Consider the following 25,386-nt stretch of genomic DNA (forward strand, 5'->3'; position numbering starts at 1 on the left):
AATGTTTGAAAATTTATTCAAGTTAACAATATTAGTTAAACAACTTTGCTTAAGTTTTAAATCAATGTAATAAAAAATATGTTTATGTTCTATGTTTTACCAACATCTTGATCAAACTTTCGAATACAGACAAAGTAGCAACACAGGCTTGCACTCTTTTGAACTTAAAATAATACTTTACATAATCACTTTAAACAAGTAATCTTCACTTGATTATAATTAACTATATATATCACAAAAACATATAACAGCAAATCACTTAAAGCGTCATAAATCCCACAAGACATGAACTATAGTTTTCTCTTTACACACAGCTTGGCTGGTCACATGACACAACATAGCTGGCCACATTAGTTTATTGCTGGTCACAGGCTTGTACTTCTTTGTCATTCTGCGATGTTAGTCTGCACCATGCCACTGGGTTTCGACCTATCCCAAAATTCTAAGGTGAGAGCTTCCATTTAAGTGTTCAGAATGGACAGCAAGGCTTTAAAACAGCCAATGCAGGCACTTAGGGACTAGCATGTGTTTATTTATGTTTATCACTAAGCATCCTAGGTTTGACTAACTGCTGCAACAGACTGTCTTTCTGATTGGACGGTTTGGATATTTTTCAATTGGCGTCTGAAAGAAAGGAAGACACGTTATTGCAAATTTCAGTTTATCTTTTTGTTTTGTTACCAATAAAAGCAGGAGATTATGAAAAGTTCTGCCATAGCGTGGTATCCATTGTTAAAAGGCTATAACTGGTAATAAATAACAAGAGCACCGCATAAAGGGTGCCACGCTCGGCTGCGGGTGCAGTTTTGAATAAATGAAAGCTTGTCAGATTATTTTGTTTAGGTCACAGTGACCTTGACCTTTGACGTAGTGCCCCAAAAATGGGTGTGGCATGTAGAACTCATCAAGGTGCATCTACATATGAAGTTTCAAAGTTGTAGATTGAAGACTTTGATTTTAGAGCCAATGTTCAAAGATTGACAAAATGTCAAGGTTTTAGCACGACCCGAACGGCAGACGACACGACGGCGGACACAACGAGCTGGCTATGACAAAACCTCGGATTCTCCGAAAACAGCCGAGCTAATAATACATAGTTTAGGAGAATAATAAGATTAAATTATAGATATTTAAATGTTTGTGTCTTTGTTTACCTCTTTATTCTAAATACCTTAAAGTCAAACCATCAATTTGGCAATTTTGGATGGAATATCGGAAAAAGATAATTTTTGCTGTAAGAAACAATATTAAATATTATCAAAAGAATTTCTGAGAAAACTCTTATGTCCTAAATGAAGTAGGAACAAGGTTTTAAACCATGGTCACGAATGACCCAACATTCCACTTTTGTCTTGAAACTCCATTAACCTCAAAAGAAACAAAACACAAAGATCAAAGAGCGCAAGTTCAACAGCTGGTTTATATGTTTGGAGAGTTTTATCAACTGCAGAATTAGTATCCTTTTTTAAGTTAAGCTCGAGACAAAAATTAAGACAACAAGAATGACATATGGCGAAACAAAGGGAAATCTATATGACTCCACCCTCCTCTGTATGTTGGGCCATAACAATAGCCTGCACTTGTCTTGCAAACTCACCCAAGGTTCAAGCTCCACAACGTTCATAGACTGTGGGTCCTGCACCATGGAGATACTGGATTCCTGTGAGGATGACCTTTGCTGGCTCGAGTTCTGCGATAGTAACTGCTTCCAAACCAAACTCAATGCCATGCAATCCATGTTTACTGGAAAAAAGTCAGTTGAGAAAAGGAACAAATAGTTTGAGAAAATACAATCATTTTTTGGACAAATGTACAGGGCCGATGTTATGGTTCCACCCAGTAAACAGACTCGAGTGTCTCAGAGATTCATAGGCTTTCACATACATGTAAGCGAGCTTAAATAAACAGATATCATCAAAACCAATCTTCTAGCAATTAAATTTGGAGTTGGAAAATTACTAGAAATTGTGTAGTCATTCCATGCAACCAAGCTTAAATAAACAATATTTGATGATTTTGGTGATAGAAAAAAACAAGTTCACGAGTTTCTAAAACTATGATTGACAACAAGTATTTAATCAATCATCAAAAGCAACAAACTTTCTTTTTATTTGAATACGCAAGCAAAGCTTAAACTTCTTATACATGTGTATTGTGACATCATTAAAGTGTGTGTTCAAATGTCAAACATTTTTTTTCTCCATAAGTATGATTGGAATAAAGCGTCATCCAGCTTCATAATTTGTGCATCTTCATCACTAATTGAGTTTTGTTGATATTTTATGATGGCACATGTGTAGATATTCTACACACATTTTCATTTGTCAAGGAAAGTAACTGACACTGTTTGGCTGACGATGTTGAACGAAAACCATTGCTTTTATTAATATATTTTTACTGCATTAAACATGCAAAGTCTCATATCTTTCACAGATATTGAAGTTTCTCTCAACAAAAACATTCTTCATTCAACTGAAAACTTTGTTAATAAGGTTTGAACTAAAAACACATATATACCAATTTTAAGTAAAGCTGTTAAAAATTTCTTTGTATTTCTTTGTCTCCTCCCTTTTCACTTCCTCATTGTAGTCATAGATGCAATGTTCAGATGTTACCTCGTTTACTATTAATGACAGAATAATATTTAAAGGTATATGTTCATTAATATTTTCGTGTTCCATAGGCAATTCAGTTACAGTAAACATATAAACAATATTGCAAAGGACATGTAAATTTTTTTCCTGATGTGATGTTGTGCAGTCATTTTGTAAGCTTCAAAAGATGAAACTGTAATTAAAAAGGAACTTGTTCATAATTGTTTAAATCAATTCTTTGAATATGTTATTGAAACGCAAAACATTCAGTGTATGGAATAATAAAAACAAGAGCTGTCTCCATAGGATGACATATGCCCAGATAAACGCTTTGATAGAAGTTATGAGCATTTTTTCGAAACCGAAACGCATTTTGTGAAACCTAAATACGGATCCTAAGTACAAGGTCAACGTCAAAGGGGTAAACATGTGTGTGCCTATGGAAAGGCCTTGTTCATATACACATGCATACCAAATATGAATGTTACATCACAAGCAATATAGAAGTTATGAGCATTTTTCGAAACCTAAACGAAAATTGTGACGGACAGACAGACGGATGGACAGTGTGATCACTATATGCACTCCTTCAGGGGCATAGAAAAGTATTAAACAAGAGCACTGCATAACAGGTGCCAACGCTTGGCTGTGGGTGCAGTTTTGAATAAATGAAAGCTTGTCAGAATTTGTTTTTTTTAGAGGTCACATTAACTTTGACCTGGTGACCTCAAAATAAAGCCTGTAGAACTCATCAAAGAGCATCTACATATGAAGTTTCAAAGTTGTAGGTGGAAGCACTTTGATTTTAGAGCAAAATGTCAAGGTTTTAGCACGATGCCGGCGAACGGAAGACAATAAGCTGGCTATGACAATACCTCGGGTTTTCTCCGAAAACAGCCGAGCTAAAAAAGAACAAAAAAGAAAATCACAAAACTTGCCTTCAAAGCTATTCAAAACTGGGATCTTAGAGATAAACAATCCCATGCATTAACATATCGGCTATTCAAACCTGTACAGTAGTTAACACATTGTTAACGTTAAACGTTAATTTAACAATTGTTAAAGTTTGGCCTTTTCTTTATTGTCATAACATTTCTTTCTCCTATGGAGGCTAGCATATAACTGCAAATGCAAGTAAGGTAATCTAAAATAAACATGTGTTTGGTGGTAAGGTAGAATGGACCTGGTGCCTGCCTTGCAAGCAAGGTGTCCCTAGTTTGATCCCATGCTTTCAACATTTTATTTATAAATTTACTTTCAATCATTGGGCAACCTAAGCTAGATTTGCATACAAGCTACCAACACAAAATTTAAGCAACACAAAATTTAAGCGCAACATCTCCTTCCAAACTGAGGAAGCTTAGCGCAAAATTTTTCTAGTTTCAGTAACAGTGACCTTGAAATTGACCCGACTAGCCCCAAATACAATATCACGCTAGGTCTCCATGCACGACTGCTAAGTCCTGCCTGTAATATCCCAATCTAGTAACCAGGATTTTTCAACTTCATTGAAAACATGCTTAACAAGACAACTGCCAAGCAATATATGTCCCCTACCGGCTCCCCATTGTCAGAATATTTTTTTTGTGTTGTTGCCATAGCAACCAGAATTTTTGACGTAGGAACAAAATGACGTACATAGTGTCCATATTGCCATCTATCCATGTTTCAAGTTTCATAAAAAAAATATTAAGAACTTTAAACATTATCGCAGGATCCAGAAAAGTGTGACAGACTCACGGACTGACGGACACACAGAGCGCTATCCATAAGTCCCCTCCGGTGAAACCGGTAGGAGACAATAAATGGGGTTAAACTACACTAAATATTGACTTTACAACAACTTACTTCTTTCATAAAGATCTTCTGAATTTCTAAAGTGACATCTAAATGGTCCATGGACGTAAGATCTTGTTGCTTCTGCTATTGCTGATGAAGCTAAGCCATCATCTGTTACTGCTATTGTTGGTGCTGTGGCCATTGCTGCTGTGTCTGTCTATTATGCTGTTGCTATTTTCTTAACTGTTGTTGTTGCTGCAATGCGCAATCTTGCAAAAACAGCATTTAAAAAAATAAATAACTATCTCTATATCTCACAACAACAAAATTAGTGGTTAAACAAATGCATAACATAATGCGCCTTCCATTTTATATCCAGGTGTACATGATATTATACACATTGTTCCCATACGTTTTCACAGAGCTTTTATGATTGAATGTTTTCACCATTAACATACAAACAACTCGGATTTGTTGTTTGTTGAATTATGGGGACACAAAATACAATGGAATAACTAATTTTGTTTTTCATTACATTATATGCATATTGCAATACCATACAATATATATGTACTACAATATATTGGTATAATATTGAGTTATATAATTCTTTATTTGCATTTGCCGCTGTTTTAAACAGTATTTCAGTCATATAAATGCCATCAGTTAACATACTCACCCCCTTTTTTTTGGGGGGGGGGGGGTATTCTGGTTATATTCTGGTTGACCTTAATAACTGATAACTGCCTTTCGCAAATCAGAGGTACGAGATGAATGACCGTGGCAATACTTTCATGACTAATCACAGCCGATGTTATATGGCTTGGCTAAAGGTCAAACCTGTCATTTTCAGTTGTTTAGTCCCGCACTTTACAAACTGAATTAGCTAGCCCGGTTATGTCCATCATTGCATAATGCAATCATAAAAGTTGTGCTACATTTATGCATTTTGCGATACAATATGATTTGCCATAAGTGAGGATGAAAGCATAAAGCAACACAATATAACTAAAGCTCAGCATAACATAAGTATAAAAAGCATAAATACGCATTTGATTTAACAAAAACACCATTAAACATTTTGATTTCAAAATTCTTGAATAAAAATACGCACAAAAAGTAATCCAACTTTGATAATTTTGTCACTTTACAAAAAGTACATGTAAAATACATCAATATTTGATAGTCGTCATCCAACACTTGTCCAACATGTCAGGTTTTAAAGTGGCCAGTCAGTGGCTTTTTAAAGAATATAATATTTCGATGAACTTGTGATCTACATCATTTTGACCTTTACTAAACCAATGTTTACAAAAACTGTCAAAGTAATTTCGAATGAGGGAAACAGACCTTTGTGACTATCAAATAATTGTTTAATCATACAAAAGTGTACTTTAATAATATGTTTCTCATTATATTGTAATAATTTCTAATAAAAATAAAGTATTGCAATAACGAATTCCCAAAACCATAAACGATATTCTACAGAGGACAAAGGTTTGTTCTTGATGACGTATAAAACAATATTCACGTTTTCAATAATGGATTAAATTCAAAACAGAAAGTGCCTTAGTGACTCCATTTTTTTCCCTATGTGTCTTGATGAGTAAGTAATCAGGTACTTGGACACTACAACATGTTAATGACTAAGACCTTCAAACATTGGTGTAAAATGTGCAATTGTAAAAACATGAATGGATGATTTTTTTTTAAGAACAGAAATTTAAATCAGGGAGTAAAATATGAATTGCCATTAAAATTATCTGATATAATGCCTTTTTTCCAATATATTTACGTAAGTGAAATATAAAAATATGAAACTTTAGGTTGATAATTAGCTGTGGAGGCCAAAACTTGTGCAAGTGAATTTATATCTGAGATCAATATCTATTTAGATCTATATCTCTGTTACTGCAATGGATTATAATAATGTTAATTTGATATTAAGCTGCAATGGCTTACATTTTTGCAAGATTTGTTTTATGGGCGTTTTTGTTTGTGTCTAGAGAAATAAATATAAATTAAATCAAATGTATAAAAAAAGTTTAGTATAAAAAAAGTTTATCTACTATTTGTATTGTGATATTTTAACAATGTCATGTAACAACAAGTTATACAGGTCAACATCGTGTTTAATGGACCAAGGCAAACAGTTAATTTAATAATCATTGTGTTATTTAAATACTGAAGACAAAAAGTTTGCACCAAGATCTTAATTTAAACGGACCATGTGCCATCTTACCTGTCTAACATTCCCATCTTGCCCAGACCACCAAAGCCCATGAGACCTTGAACCTGACCCTGACGCAAAAGCAAGTACTGGGCGAGTTGTAGGACTTGATCGTCATAGAAACGGCTCTGTACAGAGAACAGACCTGCTGTTGCGCCAGCAGTGGAATGGATCCGGATGAGATATTGTGCTGCGACATAAGTAGTGGATTGGCTAAGCAACACAGCAAGCCGACTGGCTCTGAGAGGCAACCTAGACAGAAGAGTGGGAGCTTTTTAGTTCCAATATGTACATGTATTAATTTAAAGCATTTATTGACAAACTTCAATACATGCCAAAATCTGTGAAAAGGTCCCTTTAATGATTTTTTTCTGATTAAATTAAAGTTTTAAAGAATTCGTATTTTTGTTGTTGCACTTCTAATTTATTAGTTTTCAAGCATATGCATTAGTGTTTTCGATGCATTATGCAATACAAAATATATATGATATATACTGCTTTATAAAATTTGCAATTATATGTTTTGTATATATTGTTTTCTTAGTAACTTTATCAATATATCGTTGTTTCTTAAATGAATGAAGAGAGGGATTACATTAGGCAGATACAACATTCAAAACAAGATGAGTTTGTGAAACACAATGTCCCCCTATATGACGTTTGACCTTGAAGGATGACCTTGACATTTCACCACTCAAAATGTGCAGCTCCATGAGATACACATGCATGCCAAATATAAAGTTGCTATCTTCAATATTGCAAAAGTATTCATAAAATAAGCGATTTGGGCCACATATATTTGACCTTGAAGGATGACCTTGACCTTTCACCACTCAAAATGTGCAGCTCCATGAGATACACATGCATGCAAAATATCAAGTTGCTATCTTCAATATTGCAAAAGTATTCATAAAATGAGCGATTTTGGCCAAATATATTTGACCTCTGACCTTGAAGGATGACCTTGACCTTTCACCTCTCAATATGTGCAGCTCCATGAGATACACATGCATGCCAAATATCAAGTTGCTATATTCAATATAGCAAAAGTTATTGCAAAATGTTAAAGTTGGCGCAAACAGACCAACCAACCAACAGACCAACCAACCAACAGAAAGGGCAAAAACAATATGTCCCCCACTACTATAGTGGGGGACATAATTACAAGTAACGTTCTAAACTCCACTACACAATATTTAAACAAACCATACTGAGCAGACGTTGAAACGGCTAACTCCATCCCTGCTGCTGATTTATCTGTTGCTGAGTGATCAAGGTTTGGTTGCATGGATACTGCTGGTAGCTAAATATGAAGCGCTGGTTTGGGGCATCATGCTGTGAAAGAAAATAATCTACGTTTACATGGCTTCTTATGTATCACGTACGGTCAAAGAGTGTAGCGTAAACCAAATATATACTAGTATTCACTACTCTGTATCACATCGTTCAGTATCAGTATGAAGCCCTGAAACAAATTTATGTTACCAAGTACATGTTTCATTTAACAGTATCAAACTTATAGCAAGGCAAAATTAGCTACACTGCATGACGTCATCATGTTTATTTCCATGACGCCATTTAGTTTAAACCTATTTACTTATGCTCGATTGCATCGAAAGCCTTAGGCTAATATAAACGCTCTCGAGTCCGTTTCCTGGGCCTAGAACCAGTACTTGGTGTCTTTTGGGGAGATCTAAAGAACACTTCCACAGTGGGGATCGAACCCGTGACCTCCCAGTTGCTAGGCGGACACCATATCTATTACACCACGGCGACCTTATGACGCCATTTAACAACTCTAGAAGATGTAAAACTTGAGTATTAGTACTATTAATTTAAAAAATGTTGTCATTAGCTACCGGTACTTTACAATAATCACATGCAAAGACAAAAAGCATCATATTAATTATTTGAATCATGTGCTTTAGTTCAAGGGCACATTACCTTGCAACAAGTAGTGTGACAAAGACAAAATGTAAGTCTTGCACTTCCAGGTAGTATGAACAACATACATAGAAAGTTTCATGTTGATATGCAAAAAACTAAATGATCAGTTCAGGACACGAGTACACATAAATTTACAAAGATGTTTCTGAACCAAGGTTTGTCTAAATTTAAGGGCACAAAACTAATAGAATATTACAACATATGAAAACAATGCCTTGAACTTTTACATGGTATAAACAACGTATAAATAAATATTCATGTTAAAAGGCGGAAAACTACGTGACACAAAGTACACATGTACAATGTGGCAGGCATACATACCGACCGACAGATTGATTCAAATATACCCTTGCAAACCAACCCACGCAAACTTACTTTGAGGAGTATATTGGTTTCAGAATATTAGTTATGCAGTTTCAAACTGCCACTCTTCGATATGATACAGGGTATGTTACTTTATATTGGGCACAAAGCATAGCTTGGCCAATCAAAACCTTTATCTGTGAGAAAACCATCTACACTTTATGGTGATGAGACAAACTATTATAAATTTTAAATAAATCCCCTGACCTACCAACCAACTGACAGAGTGACTCCAATATACCAAGGGTTGTCATTAGTAATTGGTTGCAAATCGAATTCTTTGTTTCAAATCATTATGGAACCTGACCTTACTTTCTTTATCTCTCATACCAATCACTATTACTAGTATTACTATGAACAGCAATGGGTTGTTTCACATACAAGCCTGCTAGACCCTAACCAAATTGCTAAGTTTTATATGATAATCGCTTGTTTCAAACGCTAATGACAATCTTGGATTGTGAGGGGTTAATAATTGTAAATTGACGTTCCCACCTGATATGCCATGTTGATCTACTGCTATTGGGAAGAGCCCAACAAGAGCTGTTGTCCAGTGGCATCATGACAACACCTTGGGGCTAACGAGGCTTGTGCTAGGGGGCGGCCGGTGGACATCTTCGCGAGATTGGAACCAGGTTGATATTGGGCCTAGGTTCCTATTCCTCCTAAAAATCATGTTTTACGCACTGGCTCTGTTCATTAGCTCTGCGAGGTATTCCTGGAATGGAACCATGTTGATTGCCGCGTTGTCAAATAATTGAAGAGCTACAAAGGAATACATTTGAGCATAGAGGTGGGATTTAAGACCAACCTCATAGGAAGAGTGCTTTAAATACTTTACCCAACTTACCATATTGAAAAAACTGAAATTTGCAAAAATGTAAATGTTCATAAATAGTTGTATCTTTGCATTACAAATTAAATACTTGCACATATTTGAAATAGGTAAAGTTTAATTTGAGGGTGGTACACAACATTTAAATTAAAATCAGAGGTAGATTTTCCCGTCCGTTTATCAAGTATATATGGTATAACATCATTATAAAGCATGTGAAAAGTTGTAATTAACCAGTCAATAAACAAATAATTCACCAAAGGTGTGTGTATCAGTATAAGTATTAACAATTACTACACATTTCATTTAATCCAATTTATTAAGCACGATTCTAAAACAACCTAAGGTTTATGGAGACACTTTTGAGCCTGTTTCTGGCTAGAAGGATTACTTTATGTCTTTGGAGGACTCCTTATAAGAATGCTCCAAGAGTGAGGATCCAAGCCTGACCTCCCAGTCGCTAGGAAGACAACATGTCTACTATGTCACTACAATATTACATTTGAAAGCCTTGTACAGGGATAGGCTATTGATGCTGAAGCAGCTATTTGTTCTTATTGGGTCTTATCCTGTGGCTTTCTTTCTTCATTGATCATGATCAAATTTTGGGCACTCTTGTTGTAAGCAAGACAACTAGACCTTTAAACATTGAAGCAAAAGTTTAGTATTTTTGTTAGTCAAATTCATTGCTTTACAAGTATTTAAAAAAACTGTTTAATTATATATTCATTAAAAATGCAACAATGTTAAATATCAAAAAACAAAGTACATGTTTATGACATGATATTTTGTGGATTTGTTGAATCAGAAATATTTGGTACATCCTAAATTACTGGATTAAATAATAATTAATAAAGGTTTTAGACATAATGTTTGTTGATAATTTTATTTCATTTTTGAGCAGATCTACAAATATCCACAAATATTACAGATCAAGAATCAATAATGGCTGTACAGTATCAATTTAAATACTCCCAGGGGGGTGATCGTATCCAGAACCTAATTGCTTAGTATACACCACATTAAATACATAACTGCCACCAATTATGCATGAGAAAAGACTCACCTGTTAAGATATAGGGCCACATTGGATTTGGGGAACATGGTCCTCTAAGCTTGAACTGGCAACGGTATGACCCCTGGAAACAAAACAAGACATCTATTTCAAAACATGTATTCCAAAACATGATACCAGTATATATCACCTTAACAAGAGCCGTCTCAAAGACAGCAAAAGCTTCACTACATGTATTCTCCAGCTTTGATAGAATAATGTATGTTTTCTGTCAGTCAACTTATATAAAATTACAACAAGGGCTGTTTGTAAAACATGCATGCCCCCATATGGGATGTCAGTTGTAGTGGCAGCCATTGTGTGAATACGTTTTTTGTCACTGTGATCTTGACCTTTGACCTAGTGACCTGAAAATCAATAGGGGTCATTTGCCAGCCATGATCAATGTACCTATGAAGTTTCATGATCCTAGGCCTAATAATTCTTAAGTTATCATCAGGAAACCATTTTACTGTTTTGAGTCACTGTGACCTTGACCTTTGACCTAGTGACCTGAAAATTTATAGGGGTCATCTGCCAGTCATGATCAATGTACCTATGAAGTTTCATGATCCTAGGCGTAAGAAGTCTTGAGTTATCATCCGGAAACCATTTTACTATTTCGAGTCACTGTGACCTTAACCTTTGACCTAGTGACCTGAAAATCAATAGGGGTAATCTGCCAGTCATGAGCAATTGTAACGGTCAGGGTTACAGAAGCTGTGATAACCCAGCGCAATAACCCCTCCAGAACCAGATACAAATAAACGTGAACAATAAATCAATTTATTTACAACATTAAAATAAACTATTTACAGTATGATATGACTATGAAAAGAAATAAACAACAAAGTATGAACGTTAATGGCCAGTTAACGTAGTCACACTGTAGATGGTAGATGTAGTGGTGGAGCACTATTGAGTGTCACAACCTGAACCTATGTCCAGCCGTCAAATAAGTTTTATAAAAATGACATTGAATAAAAAAAATGTGGCTGTTTGTTCCTTCTATTCAAGGGATATTTTTGTCATATATAAGGGAAAAACAAAACAAACTTTTGGCTTAAAGGCTTATTTTCAGCCAAAAAACCAGACACAACTTAATAATGATTTATGTCAACTGTTACCTATGGTATTTACCCAGTTTGACCAATTTCAAACAAACAATTCCCAATGGATGCCTTTCCCCAAAAGGTCAGAAGAATTATTGAAAAACTGACGTTTATGCAGCCCGCAGAGGTTAATCACTGAAAACACTTCCCTCTTTTATGGATTTTTTTGCATAAGTGATGTTTCTTCTCAACAAAAAAGAAATTTAAGCATATCTGGGAAGAAACTTAACGAACATGCATTAAACACCATTTTCCAAGACCATGAATCAATAATACCCAATAAGCGAGTATTTGTTTGAGAAAGTTGGGATTGTCATTAACATTCACTTAGACGATGTTTGTCTTGTTGGCTAATAATGTTTACTAAAACGGCAATGAAAAGTAAACTAAAACTAGAGTTATATTAGTGACAAGTGAATATGCCTTACAGGTCATTTTGCTGTACTGTTGCTGTTGGGAAGGAGATGTTCAGAGAGCAATGAGACCACGGTTGCATCATGAACCTGCCCCCCACGGCTACGGCTGCTTTTTGGGCACAGATTGGTACTAGTTTGACATTTGGCCTGAAATCCCAAACGGTCATGTTTAACGCAGTCAAACTGTTTATTAGTTTGGTGAGGTTTTCAAGGAAGGGTGCCTTGTTCATTGACATGTTGTCCAATGAAATAGTCACCAATGACATACAATTAGACAAAGGAACAAAACACAACAAAGCACTACAAAGTTTATCCATGTGAGCAGTACACTCAAATGCATATGCACAGTCGAGAAAATTACGCCTACTTGCAGAAATTCTGATTGCTTTAAGCATAGAAAAGACCCAACTTTTCAGACAGTTTATACACCAATGAAACGAAGGACAAGAATGCCGACAAACTTCAACTGTTTAAAGGCTGTGTTACATTTAAGTGCAAAGGCAGACACGGTTGTGAGCTGCTACAGACAATCCGGCTGGTGACTATAAAACTTGTCATGATATGAGCCTCGTTATGGGAAAACTGGGCTTAATGCATGTGCTTAAAGTGTCATCCAAGATTAGCCTGTGGTTTCCACAAAAACATTTATATAAGGTCATCACAAAAGATAATGTTTGTTGGCAAAATATAAGGCTCATTCTGGGAAAAATGGGCTTAATGCATCTGCATCAAGTGTCATCCCAGATTAGCCTGTGCAGTCAACACATGCTAATCAAGGACGACATATTCTGCATTTTTTGTATTTTAAGTTTAAAGGAAGGTTTTTCTTAGCAAAAATCCAGTCTATGCAGAAAGTTTCATCCCTGATTAGCCTGTGTGTCATGGACACATATCCATACATACCACCCATACACAGGAAGTGACCCCATGCGTTCAGGCCTGACTTAGGAGAGAGAGCCTGTTGTTCAGCTGTGCACCAATCTGTAATTGTACGGGGTCCTGTAGGAAACAGCTAAAAAGTACTCGAATTTTATCTTTTTTTTTAATTGATCCTACACACACAAAAATGCATTTTAGTCGTAGTAGTGTGGTCATTAAGTTAACCTTTTCCTGGCCTTACTGAGTACATATACTTATGCCAGTAACAGACAATTGCCGTACTAGAATCAGAGAGAGAATGGCCATAGAAATTATTTCATGACCATTAAATTATTAAATTAACAAGTTATGAGGCTGACTCAATCCGAAAGCAAAATATGGCTCTTTTTTTTCAAAATACTTAGAAGAAAACAACATCTAGTCAAACAATAATTTGTAACCATTGTTACATAGAATATCCCCCAATGCCACAAGTCTATGAAGCATGAGGTTATATAATGTCTAAGTTTTGTAATTTTTAGAGTATTATGATACAAAATGTACATGCACAACCACGTATGAGATTAAACAATACCTGAAAGTTTGAATGCTTAACGTTGAATTGTAAGTGAACGCCCACAGACATATGAAAAGAGAGACAGACGTCTGTCCAAGGTGATTCCTATATACCCCAATTAGCCGGGGGCAATAATTAATTAATATCTTCACTTCATATTCTCACTCCAGGGGCATATTTGTAAACTGAAAACCTGGACAGGTGATTAATTTCAATTTATGTAAAAATATATTAAATTTTGTTACCTAATAATAAATGAAATGCAGATATTTTTTTTTAAATGTTGACTGCATTTCAATAATTGTTTTATTTAAATAAAACATCAGTATTTTGTATAATTTATGCAAGGGGTTTATATACAAGTGAAAACAAACAAAAAGGTATGAAAATATGCCCTTACCCCCTATGGTTAAAACTGATATCAAATCAACTCTAATATGCATTTTATTAACTCAGTTTGAACAGTCAAAAACCGCAAAATTCCTGATTGGTAATAAGAACCTTTCTCCAAAAAGGTCAGAAAAAAGCTGATGTAATGTGAACTAAATGTGCAACTCTAAACTCTTTAAAAACTGGGCTAAATGCATAAGTGTAGAGTTGTTCCAGATTTGCATGTACAGTCTGCACAAGCTAATCAGCCACGACACTTTCAGCTTTTATGGAATTCTTTGTTTTAAGGTACATTCGGAAAGTGTGGTCACAAATTAGCTTGGGCAGACTTAACACGCTTTCGTGGGTAAAACACTTTAGGCAAATGCATTAAGCCCTGTTTTCCCAGAGTGCAGCTGAAATACTTCCTGTTTTTGTTGCTGCTGCTGCTGCGACAGGGCCATAGACAGAGATTGTGTGAGTCTTGACGCCAAAGTCACCGCCCTGAACAGGGAATGTAGGCCAACACTGCTCCTCAGGCACAATATTAGAGAGCAACATATGGAGGTCAGTCACGTTAACAGACGAGTCACTCAGCGTCTGCTCTATCTGTGGATCAGATTGTTTCACCTCGAGCGACTCATCGGGACAGGAGTGGAACTCACCAAGGCTCAGCTATTGGAAGTGCTGATGTAGCCGCCTTGCGAGAAGATGTTCATAAGTGACGTGCTGAATTTCTTAAGCGAGTTTTAGTATATGTGCGAAATGATTCAACGATGTTCGTCTTGTTGGCTTATAATTTTATCTGAAAAGGAAATGGAACGTTAACCATAAAAAGTGTTTTTAGTGACAAATGAATAAGCCTTGAATATGAATACTGCTACACCTTTCTTAACATCTAAAATGTGTTTTTACCGCAAGTTATCACTCACAATAGCATTGTAATAATGAATAACATGCACACACTTATTAAATTGAAATGTTTGGGGCTTAAAACAGCAAGGAATACATGGAAAAGTACAGTATGTAGCAAGGTGTCATAATTATATATATATATATTTTTTGAAACCGGCATAACTTCAGAAATTTAAATGTGAGACTATGCCACTTTAAATGTCACTGTGACACAATACAACTGTTTCTTAACAAATACTTAAAAAATTTATAATTAGTGCTATAAATATTAATTTCACTTATGACAATGTTAAACTTAAACGTGTTGGAACCTATTAAATATAAATATTTTTTTTCAAGCAAATCTTTAGTTGGGAACTTAAGACAGTAATTATGGGAAAAATATGGAATAGACTTTTTGATATTAGGAATGGTGCTGAATTTTTGCCCCAACTTTTACAAAGTAAATAACACTGTAAGGTCTCACCTGAAGCTTAAGAAGCAGAGATGACCTTCGAGCCTCGCTGATAACGCTAATTGCTGAGTTTGCGTTCTAACTAACGTTGGGTTGAGAGTCGAAGAGCAAACTGGATGACACATCAAAACTGCTGTCATTTTTCAACGCCTTCTTTATCGTCGAATCAATGTGAGGCTGAAGTGGTTAGTAACACACTCTGATGGGTTCACCTTTAGCACCTTGTTGCAGATGGAATTCCCACCTGAGGCATGCCCCAGGGATGTACCATGCTTGACTCTTCACAACGAAGTTGGTACTGCCTTTCTTTGTTAGCAACTGCGTCAAAAATAAATGCATTCTCTTTGGACAGTTTGGACACCTGAGAGGACAAACCTGGACTGTCCCTTAAGTTTAGACCATCCAGGAGTATCCCCGGTGGAAAGCTTACGCTTCTGACTTAAACTCTTCAAACATTCCCGTGATTTTCTCCTGTTCCTTGCTGCAGGTCTGTTTGTCCCAAAAAGAATGGAATGAGTTATTCAGCTTTGTATTTTTTCGTAATATTCAATTTAATGTCAAACAGCGAGAGCTGACTGTTAGTGTTACCATAACTGCTGCAATAACTTCTTATGTCTGTAACACTTCTACCACCTCCTGCACTTGAGTCTATCAAACCAATCAGGGCTCAAGTGCAGACTCAACACGGACATTGCGCTTGTTGAGAAAAATGTGCAAACACTATGTGCTCAGAAATTGCTATGGGATGGAATTGTTAAACAATGCTGACTCTTTGATGCCGGAGGTCAAATGGGAGGAGCTAGGGGTCAGGGGAGGGGTCTTGCTGGACTGGGGCTCCAGCGGGCTCGACTTGTGTCGTTGCCATACCACTCTATATCAAGGCTGGTGCTGTTCTGAAAACATGGGTAATATGAACTAGTAAAACAGGTTTATATTACAATCTATAACAAAATATGCCTCTTGATAGGATGTGAAGGATTTCAGCGGCAAAACTTCAGTCTCATGAGTTTTGAATCTGGAATTTCACTGGTTCCTTTTCCGAAATAGCATGACATTTGATTCAGTCAAACCATTTCGTACTCAAACATCTAAATTGTTGGTCAATACTATATGAACCTGTCAATTCATAATTTATATTTTTAACTTGCAGATTGCAGATGTAATTTTAAAAACCAATATGCATCTCATTAATATTATAAGGTGTTTTCCCAGATTAGCAAGTCCACATGATCAGGGAGGACAATGTCCGACTAGACTGGATTTTCATAAAGACGAGACTTCCTTTCAAAGAAAGATAACTTTAAAGAGGAAAGTTTTGTCCCTGATTATCCTGAGCGGACTGCACAGGCTAATCTGGGACAACAATTTAAGCACATGTGTTTAGCCCTATTTTCTCAGAGCGCGGCTTATTTAGCTTTTTAGCCACTTCTTTCCTGCATAACAATAAAAATATCAGGGAACATCAACTTGTTAAAACTCTTATTTGTTTAAATGGTACTCGTTCTATTAAGAACTTTTCTTTTATAATGCCCTCACTGATGTTTTACTGTACATTTATGTTTCAATAAATTGGAGGCAAAAAGTTAACATTAATGTCTTCTCAAAGTTAAAAAAACACAAACAAAATTTTACCATGCCAGATCCTTGATTGTTAAAATCTGATTAAATTCACAAAAGAAAAACATTCAAAAGTAAATTAATATGTAACGAAAGTTGAAGACAAAATTAGACCGCAACTAAAGAGAAACAACTCACTGCTGATGCAAATCTTCAGTTACTTCCTTTGTTATTGTAGGCTAAATAAATAAAAAGCAACTTAAGGAAACAACTCACTGCTGGTGCAAATCTTCAGTTTTCTTCCTTTTTATTGTCCGTTAAATTAATTAAACAGCAATTAAAGGGGAACAACTCACTGCAGGTGCAGATCTTCAGTTCTCTCCCTTGTTAGTGTCGGCTAAAATGCAATCCCCAGACATGGAACGGCCACATACCCCGACATCACTGGACTTTGATACGGTCGAGCCTTTCACCAGACAGTTGTATTCTTTGCTGAGCAGTAGCTGTAACATGGAGCAAACCAATATGGAATATGGAAGCCCAGTTAGTCTTTTGAACTAGAACGTTAGTAATACACCAGCAATATTTTTTCCCAATTGTTTAAAGTACCTGAACCACACCAATTGGGAATAATAAGCGTGATAATACCTGACAACTGGACAATTTGCAGTGTGAAATAATCTTCAAATTGGGAATTATGGGTCTTTGTAATTTCATGGAACTTAATTTCACAAATCCATCAACATATTCTTTTACATGTGTTTTTAGTGAAATGTTCAATTTCAGTGCTCATTTTATTAGTCCAATAGCATATAAGAAGGTGCCTTTTACGTGTACTTTAAAAAGAAGAAAACACATGACTGTTCACATACACCTGGGAGTAAAATTCTAAGTAAAAGGCCACTTAACATGAACAACTACCAGCTAACACAACTAGTTTGCCCGTACTGTGAAGATGCCCAAAACTCCACATTTTCACAGTAACTAATCCCATGGCACCGGTTTTTCCAAGAAATTTGCAAACATTAATTTGGTTTCATATGTTCAGTTGAGGAAAAATAAATGTTTCAGTTTAAAAATAACCAAAATCCCACAAACACAAATCAAATCACAGGGCTTGTTTTGTGTCATCCTTGTGAAGGGGCTGTGGCCCCCTCAGTATGTGAAAAAATGAGTCGCAAACTTTTCAAAATTGTGAACAAATGAGTCACAAACTGTTCAAAATTGTCGAAAAATGAGTCGCAAACTTTTCAAAATTATGAACAAATGAGTCATGAATTGTTCAAAATTGTCAAAAAATGAGTCGCAAACTTTTTACAATTGTGAAAATTTGAGTCACAAACTTTTTTAAATTGTGAACATTTGAGTCGTCAAATTATCAAATTTGTGGTAAAAAACAGCCATTACGTAAGAAAGAAAAAAAGCTCTAAATGTTCATGTCCCTTCCAGACAAAAAAACGTGCTGACTGACACAAAAAATTGGGTCCCCATCAATCAGATATATGTTGACATAACATTTTGGAGTTTTCAAAAAATAACTTTTTTCTGGACACGTAAATTCATGGATTTCTGATTCTGGTGTTATGTGTTTGAATTGAATTCATGCATCAGTAAACCCACAAATTCAACGACAATTAATGTCCCACAAATAATAACTATTTTACAGTTTATAAAGTGTTTGCAATTCTTTATTTAATTTTATTTCTACTATACATCAATAGCTTCTCTACATACGTTTTTATTGTATTCTTGCATTTTTTCTTCTTTCTTTATTTAAATAAATTAAGATTTCACAATCTAATAAGACTATGTTTACTAGCTTGACTACCCATTTACAGTAAGTAATAAAAATCTCATATATTCCTAAGATAAGTATCGTTCAACAATTGTTTTTAATTTGCATGTACATGTACATCATTGTCTCATATTTGTTCTCATCAGAATATATAAATACCCCTCTACAACAGATTTGAAGCAGACTTAACTTAAGCCCTGTTCTGGCAAAACTGGGCTTAATGCATGTGTATAGTGTTGTCCCAAATTAGCCCGTGCAGTCCTCACAGGTTTACCTGAGACAACACTTTCCATCAAGACTTGATTTTTGTTCAGAAGAAATCCCTTTTAACGAAAATTTCCTAAAAGCGTAAACTATCATACTTGGATTAGTCTGTGTGCACACTGCATAGGCTTACCTGTGGATTGCACTTGCAATGTATTAAGCCACATTTTCCCAAAACGATGCTCACATTATATCACCTTGTAAAACTCTGTAACAGATTGTAGACTGTCTTGCTCTGAGAAAACAGGGCTTAATAAATGTTGCCCTAAGTGTCTCCCTAGATTAGCATGTGCAGCCACACAGGCTAATCATGGAGTTTCTGCATAGATGGAATTTTGATTTAGAAAAAACTTCATTGAAATTAAAAAATCCATAAAAGGGGAATGTGTTGTCTGTGCCAACTGCACAGGCTAATCTGGGACAACACTTTACACACATGCATTAAGTCCTGTTTTCCCATGCAACCTTACATTGTTGCCATTGCATGCATGAAAACTAAGTAAAGCTTTTTCGGCGTAAGCTGCATAAGCCAGCTTTTCACCTTAGCCTGACCTTTGTAAGTGTCCAATAAAATTCCAATAAAATTTCCCGCGGCTAGGTACGTATACACTTCATTTATTCCATTGGCTGATTTGAGTATACCACCAGAACATTGGAAACATATCCGCGTCTTTGTAACACTGTTTTACTGTATGAAACAATTTTATCTCGAATGAAAAGGCTTAATAGATAGAACAGTTTTACACTAAATTCTCGACATCAATACAGTTTGTGCGTACACCTTTTATTTTCAGAGTATTACCAGCGCAAGAGCGTTTATACTTAAAAGGCTATGTTCTCATATTTAGTACTTACTTCCTTATTCCTGTCAACATGTTAACATGTAAAAGTATAAAGAGCAATGGAAGCGAGGCCTCACTTTAAAGCATTGCATTTCAACCCGCGAGGTATATCGGGTCAATTCGCGGACATTCAGAGTTTATATACAGGTCATCACCGGAGTTGGCGGCCAGTAAAATAATCGTTATATAATAAAGACGCTATCCGTGAACTAGGTGACCTGGAATTTTCTTTAGACCAGAAATATGTTAAATGAAGATATTCAGCAATATAATTATGGTATGTAAATAATAGATTCTTAATGTGTTTTCAACAATACAATGATAAATATTATTGTTGATAAATTTAACAATAATTATTCGTCCATATTGCCTAATGTACTAAAGTGATATTATGAGCATGTAACAGTTTATAGGTGTCTATCGCAACCGTTGATTATTTTTGATGTTTCTACTTCATATACACTTATATTAATTAATGCAGCATCATCATACTAAAACAATATACCAGAAAGAGAAAAATAATGCATTTGAATATCAACCGTACTTTCGTTTGACAACTGATCATGCGTTTACGAGTTGAACCTAAATTTAGTTTTAGTGCAGATTTGTTCATACGACACAAAGACACGAAATTGTTTTACGGATCATTTCAGCTTACAGGACTGGGTGGGTCACGTAAGAATATCGAATATAAAATATATTTTTATAAACAACTGGTAGCAAGGTGAGTTGCAGATAATTAATCAGTAACCACATTTTAACTAACTATTTTGACCTGTTAATTCTTTTCAGCTCAATTCAACAGTGCAAAATGCCCATAATATCACTTTAAGCATTAGCACGATGATAATTGATACTGTTAATAATCAAATCAAATAGCAATGCCCGACAAACCACTAAAACAGGTTTGTTCGAAGAACGCGCCTATAAATACGGATACTTCTCGTGTGGCCGGTTGACTCATATGTTTAAATTTCACTTCCATTCTTCTTTTGGTTTTCTGTTTTGTATCTATAGGTTTATGACCAGCAATATGTTATAATGTAAAATAAGCCGCGAAAACTCACCGTAACATCCCGTACTGCGTGTGATGCAGCTAAGAACTGCACAGAAAAAGACATTCGCTATACTTGATCTCATTCATTAAACTATTTACGCCGTATATCTTTTTTAAAGATATTTCTTGTATTACACTGTTCTAGGAATGAGGCCGGGGTCATTCTTATTGAGAACAAATACATTCCATGGAATCATATTTATAAGCTTTATTAAATATCTCACAAGTTTATAAAAACTCAAGGCCTTATGAGGATGACAGAAATTCTCGGGGTGTTGTGTAACTGAGGTTCCTGTATGATAAGTTGGAAAGCATCGAGCTGAAGAAGAGTTTGAGTTATTGATCCTCAAGTAAAACAAGTCCTGCTGTAAACATGATATACACAATAAAAGACGCCATTTTATGTTTTGTTAAATCATATCATTCTTGTCAATTTCATCTTTAACATTCTTAATACACAGGTTACACTGTAAACCATTATTATTTGAGGGACATTATTTTTGTTGATTTTAAGGGTTCACTGATCCAAAAATGTATCACACACAGAAAAATAACTGACACAAATTCATCATTTATTTTTCTGAACTGAGAAATCCACAAAATAAACTAATGTGTCCTTAAAGGCTTTTTGACCACGAATTTTCAGATGAATATATATGAGTTTACACTATACAAACAAGTAAAGAGGATATTTTATCTTAAGTAAATTCATACTTTTTTTTTCCACCTCATCTTTTTTGCATTCTTAATACATAGGGAATACATAAGCAGGTCTTTTCCTGGCGTATTTATGGGTATGTGAAACGGACCCATACGCAAAGCATTTTTCTTTCTTTAACAAGGGCTGTTTGTAAAACATGCATGCCCCTAATATGGGCTGTCAGTTGTAGTGGCAGCCATGGTGTGAATACGTTTTTTGTCACTGTGACCTTGACCTTTGACCCAGTGACCTGAAAATCAATAGGGGTCATCTGCCAGTCATGATCAATGTATCTATGAAGTTTGATGATCCTAGGCCTAGGAGTATTCTTGAGAAAACAATTTTACTGTGTCGAGTCACCGTGACCTTGACCTTTGACCTAGTGACCTGAAAATCAGTAGGGGTCATCTGTGAGTAATGATCAATGTACCTATGAAGTTTCATGATCCTAGGAGTAAGCAGTCTTGAGTTATCATCCAGAAACAATTTTACTGTGTCCGAGTCACCGTGACCTAGACCTTTAACCTAGTGACCTGAAAGTCAAAAGGGGTCATCTGTGAGTCACGATCAATGTACCTATAAAGTTTCATGATCCTAGGCATAAGCGTTCTTGAGTTATCATCTGGAAACCATTTTACTGTTTCGGGTCACCGTGACCTTGACCTTCGACCTAGTGACCTGAAAATCAATAGGGGTCATCTGAGAGTCATGATCAATGTACCTATATAGTTTCATGATCCTAGGTCTAAGTGTTCTTGAGTTATCATCCGGAAACCATTTTACTATTTCGGGTCACTGTGATCTTGACCTTTGACCTAGTGACCTCAAAATCAATAGTGGTCATCTGCAAATCATGATCAATGTACCTATGAAGTTTCATGATCCTAGACGTAAGCGTTCTTGAGTCATCATCCGGAAACCATCTGGTGGACGGACATACAGACATACAGACGGACGGACCGACATGAGCAAAATAATATACCCCCTCTTCTTAGAAGGGGGACATAAAAAGAGAATTAGGCATTAGATCTCCAAGTGTAGATTAAAAGCGTTCATTGGTGACACCACATGTCTGCACATGTGTAGATACAGTTATTTAGACAAGGGCTGTTTGTAAAACATGCATGCCCCCCATATGGGCTGTCAGTTGTTGTGGCAGCCATTGTGTGAATAAGTTTTTTGTCACTGTGACCTTGACCTTTGACCTAGTGACCTGAAAATCTGTAGTGGTCATTTGCCAGTCATGATCAATATACCTCTAAAGTTTCATGATCCTAGGCCTTATTATTCTTGAGATAACATCAGGAAATCATTTTACTGTTTCGAGTCACTGTGACCTTGACCTTTGACCTAGTGACCTGAACATTTATAAGTCATCTGCCCGTCATGATCAATGTACCTATGAAATTTCATGATCATTAGCGTAAGCATTCTTAAGTTATCATCCAGAAACCATTTTACTATTTCGAGTCACTGTGACCTTGACCTTTGACCTAGTGACCTGAAAATCAATAGAGGTCATCTGCCAGTCATGATCAATATCCCTTGAAGTTTCATGATCCTAGGCCTAATTATTCTTGAGTTATCATCAGGAAACCATTTTACTGTTTCAAGTCACTGTGGCCATGACCTTTGACCTAGTGACCTGAAAATGTAAAGGAGTCATCTGCCAGTCATGATCAATGTACCTATGAAATTTCATGATCCTAGGCGTAAGCATTCTTGAGTGATCATCCGGAAACCATTTTAATATTTTGAGTCACTTTGACCTTGACCTTTGACCTAGTGACCTGAAAATCAATAGGGTTCATCTGCCAGTCATGATCAATGTTCCCATGAAGTTTCATGATCCTAGGCAGGGCCCTCAATCTATCAAATCTGCCGCCGAATTTCGGTGGCAGTCCCCCACCTGAAAAGTATACTTTTTCCCCTTTTGGGGGGAAAAATTCCCCCTAAAAAAAAATAATTTAGGGGTCATCTGCCAGTCATGATCAATATACCTATGAAGTTTCATGATCCTAGTCCTAATTATTCTTGAGTTAACATCAGGAAACCATTTCACTGTTTCGAGTCACTGTGACCTTGACCTTTCACCTAGTGACCTGAAAATTTAAAGGAGTCATCTGCCAGTCATGATCAATGTACCTATGAAGTTTCATAATCTTTGGCGTAAGCATGCTTGAGTGATCATCCGGAAACCGTTTTACAATTTTTACTATTTTGAGTCACTGTGACCTTGACCTTTGACCTAGTGACCTGAAAATCAATAGGGGTCATCAGCCAGTCATGATCAATATACCTATGAAGTTTCATGATCCTAGGCTTAAGCATTCTGTAGTTATCATCCGGAAACCATTTGACTATTTCAAGTCACTGTGGCCTTGACCTTTGACCTAGTGACCTGAAAAACAATAGGGGTCATCTGCCAGTCATGATCAAGGTACCTATGAAGTTTCATGATCCTAGGCCTCAGCGTTCTTTAGTTATCATCAGGACACTATCTGGTGGACGGACAGAAGGACTGACAGACTGACAGGCCGACATGTGCAAAACAATATACCCCCTCTTCTTCAAAAGGGGGGCATAATAAGTGCCTAATGATTAATATGTCTCAATTATATTTCAATAAGATCTAAAAAAAGTATATTACTAGCATAATATCATTTAATTCTTTTAATTTTAAGTTTTCTTTTTTTTTTGAAATCAATGGACTTTTCACACGAAAATAATAAAAATCCCAAAATTGCATTTTTTCCCAAATTGGCCATGAAAAGGCCTGATAATTTAAAACGTCTTTGTTACCTACTGTGTATTCAGGTCATCCTTGTCCACCACATCCTCAGCATCCTTGTCCTGACTCGGCAGCGACTGGAGCAGCAAAATAGCTTGATGTTTTTCTTGTATGTATATTTAGGACTCACACACATTTATATAAATGTAATGAAAATCAATAACAGATGTCCAACAGCATTAAATATGGCAAATTAATAAATCTCACATCAAGTGTTACCTTTCTGTAAACATTGCGTAAAATATCAATATATACTCCTCCAAAGATTACTTAAACAATTTCATATTTTATTTAAAAAATATTCATCCATATACATTTCTTATATGGCATGGTGTTTATAGAAATGAAAGTCTAAAAATAGCCTCAGTTGCTATGTACATGTGCATCTATGTACAAATATTAAATTTTCAGTTGAAATGCTTTGTTTTTTTCATGCGAAGTTTACAAGAATTAAATTTTAGGACCATAATTACACAAATGTTATGACAACAATAACATAATATGCATTAGATCTAATGTTCCAACAAAAACCCTCACATTGTATAAGTAGATAACAATATGTGTACATGTACATAAATTATTTGTATCTTTCACTACACACTTTATGTTGTATTGTAACATCACACACTACTATGTTCGTATGCTAAACAACACATTGTAATTGAAATACTAATCACTAATTACAACAACTAATACATACATGTACACACTATTCCACTCTGAACACCAGGATGTTGTCGTCCCGGTACTGTCCCACAATTATGGATGATGTGGTGCTGCTGTAGCAGACTGACCATGGGTCCCTCACTCCATCCTTCTTAGTAGCAAGAGTAGTCAGCTTACTCTGCCCCGCCCTGCCCACCTGTAGTACAGTGTC

At 35.8% G+C, this 25,386-nt stretch overlaps 1 long non-coding RNA gene across 5 annotated transcripts; it reads right to left on the bottom strand.

Moving 5' to 3' along the window:
• On the bottom strand, positions 1 to 25,323 carry LOC127864201 (uncharacterized). Of its 5 annotated transcripts, XR_008041565.1 has the most exons (14): positions 25,210 to 25,323; positions 24,521 to 24,586; positions 17,417 to 17,563; positions 15,516 to 16,396; positions 13,234 to 14,939; positions 12,343 to 12,477; positions 10,815 to 10,887; positions 9,409 to 9,631; positions 7,815 to 7,938; positions 6,616 to 6,855; positions 4,443 to 4,628; positions 2,518 to 2,623; positions 1,598 to 1,743; positions 1 to 624 (listed from the first exon to the last, which is right to left on the bottom strand). It is a non-coding gene; the product is annotated as an uncharacterized LOC127864201 (long non-coding RNA). The 5 variants fall into 5 exon arrangements; XR_008041566.1 differs by lacking the exon at positions 2,518 to 2,623 and having other exon boundaries at positions 4,443 to 4,616; XR_008041562.1 differs by lacking the exon at positions 2,518 to 2,623.
• Between the last annotated feature and the right edge of the window lie 63 nt (positions 25,324 to 25,386).

Source organism: Dreissena polymorpha, chromosome 1 (assembly GCF_020536995.1).
Source record: "Dreissena polymorpha isolate Duluth1 chromosome 1, UMN_Dpol_1.0, whole genome shotgun sequence".
Lineage (NCBI taxonomy): Eukaryota > Metazoa > Mollusca > Bivalvia > Myida > Dreissenidae > Dreissena > Dreissena polymorpha.